The 12,094-nt window shown below is 44.2% G+C and overlaps 1 long non-coding RNA gene across 2 annotated transcripts in view; it reads right to left on the bottom strand.

Moving 5' to 3' along the window:
• Nucleotides 1-1,587: 1,587 nt before the first annotated feature.
• LOC121479744 overlaps nt 1,588-12,094 on the bottom strand; it is a 30,823-nt gene continuing 20,316 nt past the window's right edge. For both annotated transcript variants that reach the window (XR_005984819.1, XR_005984818.1), the window contains exons 2-3: nt 2,409-2,590; nt 1,588-2,207 (exon numbers count right to left, since the gene is read on the bottom strand). This is a non-coding gene — a long non-coding RNA (uncharacterized LOC121479744). The remainder of the gene's footprint in view (nt 2,208-2,408; nt 2,591-12,094) is intronic.

Raw genomic sequence — 12,094 nt, forward strand, 5'->3', positions numbered from 1 at the left:
GGGTAATAAGTTAATGTGTTGGCAGGTGGGTGGAAGCACAAAGTCCACATGAGAAATTAAGCCCCTAGTGGGGGTGCAGACTGTATTGGGAGAATAAGTATCATTTGGCATAACAGCAGTGAGCTAAGTTTTCATCCCTCAAGGTGGGCAGATCCCTTGAGTGGAGTTAAATAGTTCCTGCAGAGCAAGAACAGATTGACTCTTGTAGTGAGAAGAGCCCCCAATATTAGTTCCCATTCCTGATGGGCTAGATTTTGCTGATAGGGTTGCAGTTACCCCAGCAGAAGCATCTTGTTGAAGTGGGGTAAGGTTCAGTTTTAATAGATTCAAGTCTGGAGTTAATTATGCAAGGGAAACTTAAGAACCAGAAGGGGAATGTAGAAGATCATCTACTTTAAGTGTCTAGTTAAATTTTGTAAAAAAAAAAAAAAAAAAAGAAAAGAAAAGAAAGAAAAATCAGTTAAATTCAGAACAGTAGCTAAGGTTGGAGAAAACTACAAGAATTTCATTTTTTCCTCAAGTGGCAGAAGACCACAAAGAGTCAAAAGTAACGGGAGGATTGTAAAGGAGAAAAGGAGAAAAGGGAGAAAAGGGAGGAGTCAAATATAGTAGTAGGCAGTAGATGACCTGCATGTGAACCAGAATCTCAGCATTTTTTGCATGTCTCCCAAAGGAGTCATTATCATGATTCTATTTAGTTGGAATATAATTTTATATGTATGTATGTATAATTTTTATTTTTAAACAACTTATGGCCACAGTGGAACTTAACTACATCATAAAACCAATGTTAAGGGGCACCTGGGTGGCTCATTCAGTTAAGCATCTACTTTTGGCTCACTCAGGTCATGATCCCAAGGTTCTGGGATCAAGCTCCACCCACATCAGACTCCCTGCTCAGCAAGGAGTCTGCTCCTCCCTCTACTTCTGCCCCTTCCCCACTTGTGTGTGCTCTCTCTTTCTCTCGTGCTCTTTCATGTGCACTCTCAAATAAAATATTTTTAAAAATGAATAAAACCAATGTGGAAAACTTGGGAAGCATGAACTGTGAGAAGCTGAACCATGCCTTGTTCAAAGCAAAATAGTAGGCTGGCATATTTGTATATGGTAAAAAATTTTAAGGACTCTGAATCAAGCCCAGGACTACTTTATCTTGGAGATAAAACCTTATTATTTTGCAAATGTGTTAAAAAGAGAGAGAGAGAGACTATTATCTAAATATGCTTTTCAGTGCCCATAAAAAGGACCTCAATTGAATTGAATAACTTCCTTTGTAGACATTTTTGACTGTTTACCTGGACTGGACTCTAGATAATGGAATGATGCTTTTGATCAGCCATCTTTACATTTTCCAAAGGGAGGGAAATATAGAGGGATAGAAACCAAAAAAAAAAAAAAAAAAAAAATTAAAGGGAGCTAGCTTCTGATAAGTGTGAAATTACCACTGTAAGGGTAATGAGATTTTTTCTGAAGGAGAGGTAAAAAGGTTTGCTGTGGAAAAATAGATTTTTGACATATACACTTGAAAGAGAGTGACATTATACTGTTTTAGACAATAGCTTGAACCCTTGACATTTTTTCAAGCTGTATGATAAAAAGCCAGCACTTAATAATCCTTGAAGTATGGAAACAAAGGAGAAAGCCTGTGTCTCTTACATTAAACAAAATGATCTCTCTTTTAGACATGACAAGCTCTTCATGAGGGTTTCTTCACTTTCTGTACTGTATCTGTACCATCTTCTTTATGTCAAAATTCCCTCAAGTGGCCATTGCAGTTTCAAATTATCTCTTATATTGTGTTAGAGAAATAGGAGATGCCTTCACACATTAGAGAACAAGAAAGCAGCAGGTGTTTGGCCCAGAAGAGTGCCACTTTACATAAAGAAGATCCCCAAGTGAACCAGAATAGACTGTAAGGAGACTTTCTGTCTCTGGAGTTGGTCAAGGGTCAAAGGCTGATTGTCACCAATTAGGGGCCAGCCAAAAATCCTCTAGATTCCAGGCAGATGAGACATTAATGAAAGCAGTTTTCTGGAACAACACAAAGATCAAATTGGGGAAGAAGCCTTTTTGAATGGTGGCTTGGGGTAAAGTCTGTCCAAAAGGATTCTGATCTGAGGTGATCTCCTGAATTCCTTTGCCATGGAGACCAGCTCAGGACTGACTTCTTGGGCCTGTGTCTGTGCTCTTCATGTAGACTTCTCCACCTAAAAATAAAAAGCATTTAAGACATTAGACAGACATAGGAGCAGCCGTTAGAAGGCTACTAAACAATTTCACTAGGGAACAGTCCCAAACTGACCAGATAACTGAGAAGTCCCACAGCATCACATTTCTAAGAAAATAGAATAAGCTCAAAGCAGAAGGGCCTCAAAGAAACACTGGAATGCAACTAATTCTGAGCTTACCTCCTAGCTAGGGGCTGCATGGTTCCCCAAACAGGCATAGAGTCAAGAGGTTTCAGATGTGTTTATACCATAATGAAGGCAGGAGTCTCTTGGCTCGAGGAAGTGAGTGTTTCTGCTGATTCTTAGTAGAACTTTCATTTCTGCCGATATTCTCCAGTTAAAAACCACCACCAAGAACATACCTGTGGTTGAACAAAGTTGAGTTCATTGACTTGTCTCAAGAAGGAAGAACGTACACCAGGAAAGAGAATGTTAGAAAAAATTTATAGGATTTTGGCGTGTGTCTGGTGTTTTTAGGAGTGTTTAGGAAGCTGATGGAGCTTTTCCCTGTGAGTTGACTATTAGCAGTAAGCAGGTGTAATGCTATGATTGAGTATCTGGATAATTCTTATCTAGAAGGTGAGAAGGATGGAGGAAAGCTCAAGTTGTGGTTGGTAAAGAAGCAGCAGTTTATTTGTATTATCCAGGATGAGGAGGTGCTTGATAAGTCTGTGATTTGCACAGTGACCTGATTTTTTGTCTGGGCTTCGACAAGATTGTAAAGTAATCCTTTTTGTCTCCCTCGCAGTCACAGAATCACTGTGTCTGATGTTGGTGTCCTGTGAGATTATGTCCAATAGAACACCATGGCTACATCCTAATGTACATCCTAACAAATTGAGACTTAGTTGTGAATGTCAGGCCCATTCTTAAGTGTCAGGGACCACTTTTCTCTTTCTTGTATGAACCAGCTATTCAGTGCTGGTGAGAAACTCAAAATAGAAAAGATGTATAAAAGGATTTGTAAAAATGAATAACACAACGGAAATGAAGTGAATGCTTTTTGACCCTTTTCACACTTAGAAGGCACTAATCCAGAAATCTTGGCCATTGAGAAAATAGGAAATTGAAAGCAAGCAGGTAACACATCTGAGCATGTTAAACAAAAGTGCCCAAATGTCCCACATTTTTACAAGAACTCAGAGTTTTCTAGGAGATTGATTTAGTCTGTTTTCCACACATCCTAACAAGTTGTGTTATCATGCTCACAGAAAATGAAAATACAAGGGAGAAGGTGAAGAAAATGTTCAGAAGCAGAAGCAAGAAGTGTAGCAACAAGTCCTGGCACTCGAACAGGCCTTGAAGACATTATGCTTAAAGGTATCAGGAAGCTAGATACCAAGGACCACAAGATGGATGATTCTATTCCTAGGGAAGTTTCCTGAATGGACAAATCCAGAGAGACAAAAAGTAGATTAGTGGTGGCCAGGGGCTGGGCTGGAATGGAGAATGAGGAGTCACAATTGATGGGTATGGGATTTCCTTTTAGGGGTGGAGAAATGTTTGGAATTAAAGGTGATGGTGTCACAGTTTTGTAACCTTCCTAAAAACCACTTTGCAAGGGTAAATTTTATGATATGTGATCCATATCTCAACAAAAAAAAATATTAGAAAACAAAGATCATTAAGATCTGGCAACCTGGGAACCTGATAGCAAGGTGCAGGATTCAGGCACTCAGAAAAAGTTGACTCCCAAAGCAGAGCCATCAAGAGCCAAGAGTTCTATCTGCCTCCTGATCCATAACCTCTGGATTTTCCTCTGTGCAACCCCACACATGTGACTCACAGCCTTGCTTGACTGCACATTGGCTGAGGTGTTGAGAGATATAAAGACAACTAAGACATGGTCCCTGCACTCTGGATGGACTACATCTCAGGGCAATGATGGGTATTCACACTAATGTCCCCAAGCAAGTCATCGTGAAAAGGTGACATTATTTTCAAAATGCTTAGTTTAAGTAGGCAGAGGAGTGGATCATACATAATTTGTAAACAAAAACAAAACTTTCAAAATTGCCAACCTTTTAAGGCAATCTTAAAACCTCTGGTGTCAAATTTCAGTTAGCTTAAAGATAATGTTACACTTTATGAGGAATGGCTCATTTCCCGCTGAAGCCAGAGAATGAGATGCTGCTGCATCTGTGTCCGTGGAAAGGCAACCAGCCTCATACCTCAACAACCTTAAGAAAGTGGATGTGTCAGAGTGTTTCAAATCCTCCAGTCTCCTGGGCATCTGAGACATGGTGACTATACCAATTATACTGACTCTTGTGATTTTTTTCCCCAAAAGATTCGATGTGCCTCTTACTCAGAGGGCCAAGGGAAGCACTAAGCTATGGTGGAGCGAAAGAGGGCAGCATGTGAGAATGGGGTTGGGGCTGGGAGTTGCTGAGGGGAGACCTGTTCAAAGCTGTCCTCTTTCTTCAGTTCTTTGTCATTTGTTTTCTCTTCTGGGTGGGTGGGTCATACCCGTGTGCTTTACCTAGATCATTCGGCTGGGAAACCACTGCTGGTGTAGACGTATCCATTGGAGTTTTGCTGGATGGAGGAAATGGGGAAAGTGTGAAGTGGGCACCCATCTTAGAATGGTCTCTCTCAGGTGGTAGGAACGAGGCACCATCACAAACCACCACCTCCGGTGGACAGCTATGTCCAGGGATGCCCTCCAAGGAGCCTCAGAGACAGAGCGAGAGGAGAATGGACATTTTCCTTCAGCTAAATGTGAACCTGGCAATTTGGGATGTGATCCTTAGCTCTCAAGTGCCATGTCCATGTTCAGGCTACTTCAAGGGACCCAAACTTCCAACTTGCCACAGGCCTTGGGACATGGGGCCTGCTCTTGAAAACAAACATTTAGGAGTACTTTTTTTAAGACTTAAGTTCAAACAGGCTACTGGAAAAGATACATTTAAAGAGAAGACGCCCTGCTTTAATGTAGCAGGTTTCCACTGGGGCCACACTCTGGTGGAGTCCAGACATTGGTGACCAGTGTCTTGAGTTCTGATAGATTGTGTGTGAGGGCGACAAAAGGAACAATGGTTTCTTCATGGAAAAGCAAGTGGCAGTGATTGTAGTACCTGGGGGTGGGGGGGGTGGTTCAGTGACTATGCTGTCAGATACTGGATAGAGAGCCAGATCTGGGCTGTGCAGTCGGCTGTGCTTTTTGGCAGGAATGAGAAGGGCAGGATGGAGTGACAAAAATGCCAAGAGTCTTTGTGTGGTGACTCACGCATGCTCCCAGCCCTCCCCCATCCATTCCTGTGAATCTGTACAGATTTAAAGAACCCAAGTATTAGTCAGCCTCTCTCAGAGACACAGAGACCCTCTCAGGTTACTTTCAATAATGGGAATTTATTGTAAGGATATTTCTGGAAATTGGGAGACCACAAAGCCTCAGGGTTTCATAATCAATGAGGGCAGATTGGCTTCTATGAGCCTGGAACAGGAGCTCTGAGTTATCTCATCCTCTCTACGACAAGGTAAAATTCCTCAATCCTAATGCTTGGTTCTCTAGAAGCTCCCTTGTCTCTGCCTCTACAGATCCTGCTGCTCTGCACCAACAGCATGTAGTCTCTTCTTATTCATGGCTTCTGCTTACTTGTGGCTTCTCTCTGTATCTTTTAGCTTTAAGTCATACTACCAGCTGCCTTTTCTTTCACATTCACACTTCTTCAGAGAATTCAATTAGACTATCGTCACCATGCCCACGTTAGTAGCCACTTTTGTGCTAGGCCACTACAGGGGCCACTGGCCAATACATGGGTCATCCGTAAGTCTGATGCCTGTCCCTTGGTCCAATAAGCAGTAGCTGGGAAAACAGCCTTTTCTCCTGTGTGGAAGGAGACTGTTAGTGGTGCATGTGTGTGCGTGCGCGTGCATACGCGTGTACTAGTGTGTATGTAGTGGGGGAAGGGAGGGCTGGGGTTGGGGGAGAGCTCAAATGGGGGAGGAACAGAACAGGTCTCTTAAGATTTGGCCTGTCTGAACTTTTGTGCTGACTATAAAAAATACGAAGCACTTGGTGCAAGGGTGGCGGGTGTTTTGAAAGGATTCCAAAGGCCTCTGCAGTGTGTGGGAGAGACACTAATGCCCATAGCACTGCTCTTCAAGTCAGATCTCCCCATCAGATTGCGGAGAGTGGTAGGCTCAGAAGGTACAGCCTCATTCTTACTCTCTCTTTCTTTCTTGATTCTGTATATGAGAACAAGAAAAGGTGACTGGAAAAGGAGGTGGCTTGGAGAACATTTTCTGGCTGCAGGACTGATCTGCAGGTTGCCATAAGAAATGGATTCTACTGTGCTACTGGCTATCAACACCTCACCTCATCTGCTAATGCTACACTTAATATTTCTAAGTCTTGAAGTGTAGTATTTGGAGTTTGGCAAGTGCTCATGTCTGGTAAATGGATGAATGGATGTGTATGAAAGCATGAATTTGCCATCAGCCCTTTAAGGTAGACAGGCTAGGAGAAGTCAAGGTTCCTGGTTTCGGTAGAACAAAGGCCCAGCTTTGAATCCTGGCTTTGCAACTTGCAAGCTGTGGGACAATGGGACAAGTTACTTAACTTCTCTGAGCCTCCCTTTCCTCAACTGTAAGGTTAGGACAACACTCACTTCAAAGTTTTTTGGGAAGTCCAAGTGACTATATACTTCCTAGCATGCGGTCTGACACAGGGTGCTCAAGTGTTGAGGGCTGGAAGTATTAGGTTAGCTCAAGGAGCCTGGGGGATAGGAGCAGGCCATTCTTCACATGTGGATACAGGTGCACAGGCCCCTTGGGGAATGAACGGCTTGCCTGCCATTATGGAGAGAGGAACATGAAGGGCAAGTCCACACCCCAGCTGCTTGTCTCGTCTTCACCTGGAGTTAGCAAGGCTGCCGTGTCAGGACTCAAGTACCAGTCTTGAGTACACAGGATTAGGCCACATATCTGGCCTGCAAGAGCCATTTCTATAAGCCAGCCCTTTTGGAAGCAGCTGGAGAACATCTGGATCTAATACAAGGATAATGCCACCAGCAGTACCAAAATCTGCATGGGGTAAATGAAGGCTTAGTCAGAGAACAAGTCTGTGGGTCAGTTTGGGGCAAAATCTAAAAGCCAAGAGGTAACTGGATCAGAGAGAAGGAAGCCCTGGGGTGGGAGGGGGAGGATGCTGTGCTGGGAGAGTGAGCTCTAACCAGAAGCCAGGAAACCTCTCCTTCATATCTACCCCTCATCCATCTTAAAGATGGCAATTCTGGAGTCCCCATGTGTGCCAGCTCACTGCCAGGCAGGCTCTTCTAGTCTGAGTCTGTGATGCAATGCACACAGAAGAGGTAGGAAAGGGAGGTAGTAGGCAGGGAAAGGCACTAGGTTCCCAGAGAAGCTCCAGTGGTGGTGACACCTTGCTGAATGTGACTGTTACATTCTTGTGTTCTGGTGGAAGACAAGGCTGCTGTAATTAGGAATGTCTGTTACCCTCCCCACCCCCATTAAAATCACCCTCTTCATCTCCACTATCCGGAACTGCTCCACTTCTTAATGTGTGCTGGGTTCTCTTCCATCCTAACTTCTGGTCAGCTTTGTGACCTCAAGGCCTCCCTGTATTAAGGACTTACTTACCCTTTCCATTTCCTCCCAAGAGCCCCAAGAAGTCACCTCATGCCATCACTTGCTTCTCTGTAACACATTGTGCCAACCACTCCTGCGTCACTTCTACTCCTTCATCTCATTGTCTGCTTCTGTCAGCCTCTGGGGAGGGGCTAACTCAGTCTAGCTGAATGCCTGCTCTGCTCCTAGCTGGGGTCACCACCACAGCTGTCTAAGGTCACACCACTTCCTCCATTTAGGCCAGCACTGGCTTTCCAATCTGTGCTTGGTCCTTGGTGCTGCTGCCTTCCCACAACCCTTCCTTGGACCCCGGCTAGCTTTATGTGCTGCCCACACAAAAGTCACAAATTCTCAACCTGCCAACTTAGCTAGCTTTCTTTCCTACCTACTCTCCTTACCTCAACTCCCAGCAGCAACTGGAAGTACAACTCACCTTGTACTTCAAGGTCAAAGAAAAGTTCACTATGGGAGGATCTTGCTCACTCTCTGGCCCCTCCAGCCCACTCTTCCTGGTAGCTTTTCTTCCCATAACAATGGCAACTGGCTATTATTATTGAGAATATCTAATACTTGTCCACAGCATTGAGTTCCCTCCCCTCCCCATTCCTCAGTGAGCTTATTCCATAGATGTTCCTTCTCTCATAGCCAAGCCCTTTCCTCACCTTCAGGGGTCTCCCATTAGCATTAAAATGTGTTCCCTAGCTCTTTGAATAAAAATGACAAAACCCTCTCTTCAACCCTAGATCCCTTCTAGAAACTATGGTCTTGTAACTGTCTTTACTGTCAGTTTTCTTGAGGGTATCATTGCATTTATTATCTGCTTTTCATTCCCTTTCATTCACCTCTCAAACCTCACAGTCCGGCTTCGTAGACCTAGCTTCCACAAATATTCCGTGCAACCCCATCAGCTGAAATCACTGCTGATCTCTGGATCCTAAAGTCCAATGGATACCACTCAGGCCTCCCAGACTTGAAGGTTCCTCTGTGTGATGCCATTGACTGCTCTACCCCAGAGATGCCCTCTGGTCTTGGCTTCCATGCCAGTGCCGTCTCCTGGGTTTCCTTCTGTCTCTCTAGCTGGTCTTTTTCATTCTCCTTCCTGAGATCCTCTCCCTCTGTTCATCCTACTTAATGATTAGGGTTTTCCAGAGTTCTAGTCTATTCTTTGCAATTCCCAGTCATCGCTTTCTCCTTGGGTGAGCTGATTCTCTTCAAGAGTTCAAATGTGATTGTGATGCTGATGACTGCCCACTGGATGGAAGCCTAGCCAGGTGTCCTTCCTGAGGATCAGATGGGTTAGCCACCTCCTGAAGGGGCATCTTCTCTTGCTACCCCAAAACTGGATTTCTTTCCTGACCTCTCAACCTGCTCTTTCCCCTTTGTTCCCTATCTTGGTAAATATTATGTGGCCAACTGGCCAAATTAACTATTATGTGAGATCCAGCTCCTACCAATCCCACTGGGTGCTTTCCCACTTACTTTTGGCAGTTCATTCTCCTTTCTACCCATACCCAGTCCATCATCATGATCAGTTGATTCTACCTTCTTACTCCCCATGGAGTTCATCTGCTGCCATAACAATACTTCAGACCCTTATTCTCTAGCTAGGATTTACTAGCACCCTCCCTGCTTGCACTTTCTGCCTTGCTGTGTGACTCCTCCCATCCATTCTCCACACTGTTGTTAGAATGAACTTCTAAAAATGCTAATCCGTTCATACCACCCTCCTGCCTAAAATTCTTCAGGGCTTCCCCGATGCCTTCAGGATAAAGTCCAAACTCCTTAGCGGGGTGTCCAAGGCCCTTCACATCCTGTGGTAATATAAACATGCCTAATGTTTGGACTTGGAGAGACCCAGGATAACTCAGAATTGTGCTCAAGTTGGGGCAGCAGGTTGGCTGTGTGACTTTGAGTTAAGTTACTTAACCTCTATGAGCTTCCGCATTCTTACGTATATATAATGATAGTAATATGCCTACATCGGGGGTGCTGTGAGGATAAAATGAAATAATGTATACGTGCCTTTGTTTTTGTGTTTGTCTAGCAAACTGCCTTGCTCATTGTAGGCATGCAGCACATGAAACCTGCTATTTATTTCCCCCTCTCTGCCCCTTCCCTGTCAGCTTTTAAGCCAATGCCCTCAGATCCAGTGCCCCTGAGCCACCGCCAGAAGACACATTTCTTTTTTCTTTTCCACCCAATTTATACTCTCTGCAGCTCTGTGCCCACCTCAGCGACTTCCTCTGCTTGAATAACTCATAATCAGTTAGGGTTCTTCACTGGAAGTTTCACCTGAACACCCCAAGGCCAGCTCCTGGGCCTAAATGTTTCTATTGCAGTCATTTCACACTCCTGTCAAGACCTTCATTGTCTTACAATTAACCTTCTCAAGTGCTCTTCCCTGACCAAGGCCTTTCCTCCAGGGTAGGGATCATGTCTTACTTATCTTTATATCCCTAGTACCTATATAGTACCTCAGTTATACCAGGCTGTTAGTATACATTTGCTGAAAAGAACAAACTTAAACATGGAACTCTACCCAGGTGGTATTCAAATTCTCTTATTATTTATTTGCTTGTAACATTTTCATTCCTGTTTATTTTTGTTCCTCTTGGGAGTAGGGGCTGTTGGCCCATCAGATTATAAGCTCCCTGAAGGCCAGGGTTCCTGGCAGAGTGGTGTCTATAGAATTAGCATATAGGTGATTCTCATCACGTATTGCTGACTGCTTGGCCTCTGAGAGAAGGGATATCTAATGATGAGGAAAGTGGGTCTTACTTTGTGCAAATCAAAATTAGTGGTAATGGAGGGCCCTAGGCTGGCTTTGAGGTGGTGGTTGGTCACAAAAGGTGGCATTTGGGGGCTAAAGGCAAGGGAGATTTGGGAGGGAAGGTGCAGAGCAGTCCTAGAGGAGGAAATGCATGGTTTCTTATTCTGGTTAACTGGGAGAATTGTGGACATTTGTCCTGGGGACTGTCAAGCAAGGACTGACCTTTACCACTGAACTGGTTTTAGCTTTTGTTTTAAAATCAGTTTTCAGGTGGGTCAGAGTGTCTATGGATGTCACTTCCCATTAGTTCATACTGAACCTGTCTGCCTACTTTTAGTTAGAGAGATCCCTGGAGGTTTCTTCCTCTTCAAGATCTGAGTTGATCTTGCTTGCTAGCTCTCAGCACAGTAGAGTCCTTAAGTCTTTAGAACCCTACCATCTCCTGAGTTATTAGAAATTACTGAATACTGGGGTATTCATTACTTTTGATCTCTAATAGAAGTGGAGATAGATTGCAAGTAATCTGTGCACAATCCTGTCTCCCTACCACATCTGTTGTTCTGCAAAAGCTGGGGCATTATTATTCCCTCTATCCACACTGGTGGGACAAGCTTACCTCTTTCACCACCCTACCCACTGGGGTGTCAGACTGCTGATTCCTGGTTCCTTCCCAGGAGAGCCCAGTGTCCCCAGAACACTCTTGTTTGTTATGCTCACTCTCTTCCACATCCTGTAAGTGTATGATGTATGTGGAGGATGAGAGGCTAAAGACTGATTAATTTTGTGCCTTAAGAGTCTCCTTTTAGACACCTTTTTCCATGTCAGAGCTTTTAAAGTTGGCTTTCTGATAATTTGCTAAGAAATGGGGTTGGGCTGGGTGCTCAGCAGAGCTTTAGGAGTCATGTGTTTTGTCTCCTAAGAATCTAAACATTTTTATAGAGGGAATACCTCACTTGGGTAACTGGTCTTAAGACCGATTTTCATAAAAATCCCTTTATCCTCTCTCCCAACACGGTGAGTTTGAGCAGAGACCCAAACATTTCCTGGCCCTGCCAAGAGACAAATCTCCTTAAAGGGAGCTTAGGCTACAAGTGAGAACTGTTCGGGTTACACAGGTATCCACACTTCTTGCTAGGAGTCAGGGTGTTTGGGAATGACGGAGGTTGAAGCTGCCTTTCCAGAGGCTTCTAAAAAGGATGAGCTCTCATCTGCATGGAGTGGAAGAAATGTGGGCCTATGGGGCAATGGAGGACTAAATCAGCTGGTCTATCTGAGGGCAGACAATTTCTTGGAAGTCTGATTCTCTGCTTGAATTAGGTTTTGCTATTGGCAGGTTTATAAACAGTGAACCAGGGAAGTGTCTGTGAGTTGGTCTGCATTTATATGGTAGATCCACAGGTGCTCAAGGTTCCTCATTGGCACACGTATGTTCTCTCTCTTCCTCTCCCATCTCTCTCTTAGGGCAGGAGTTTTTGCTCAATGCTGTGCGGAGAGGTCATGAAATGAG

Source organism: Vulpes lagopus, chromosome 21 (assembly GCF_018345385.1).
Source record: "Vulpes lagopus strain Blue_001 chromosome 21, ASM1834538v1, whole genome shotgun sequence".
Taxonomy (NCBI): Eukaryota; Metazoa; Chordata; class Mammalia; order Carnivora; family Canidae; genus Vulpes; species Vulpes lagopus.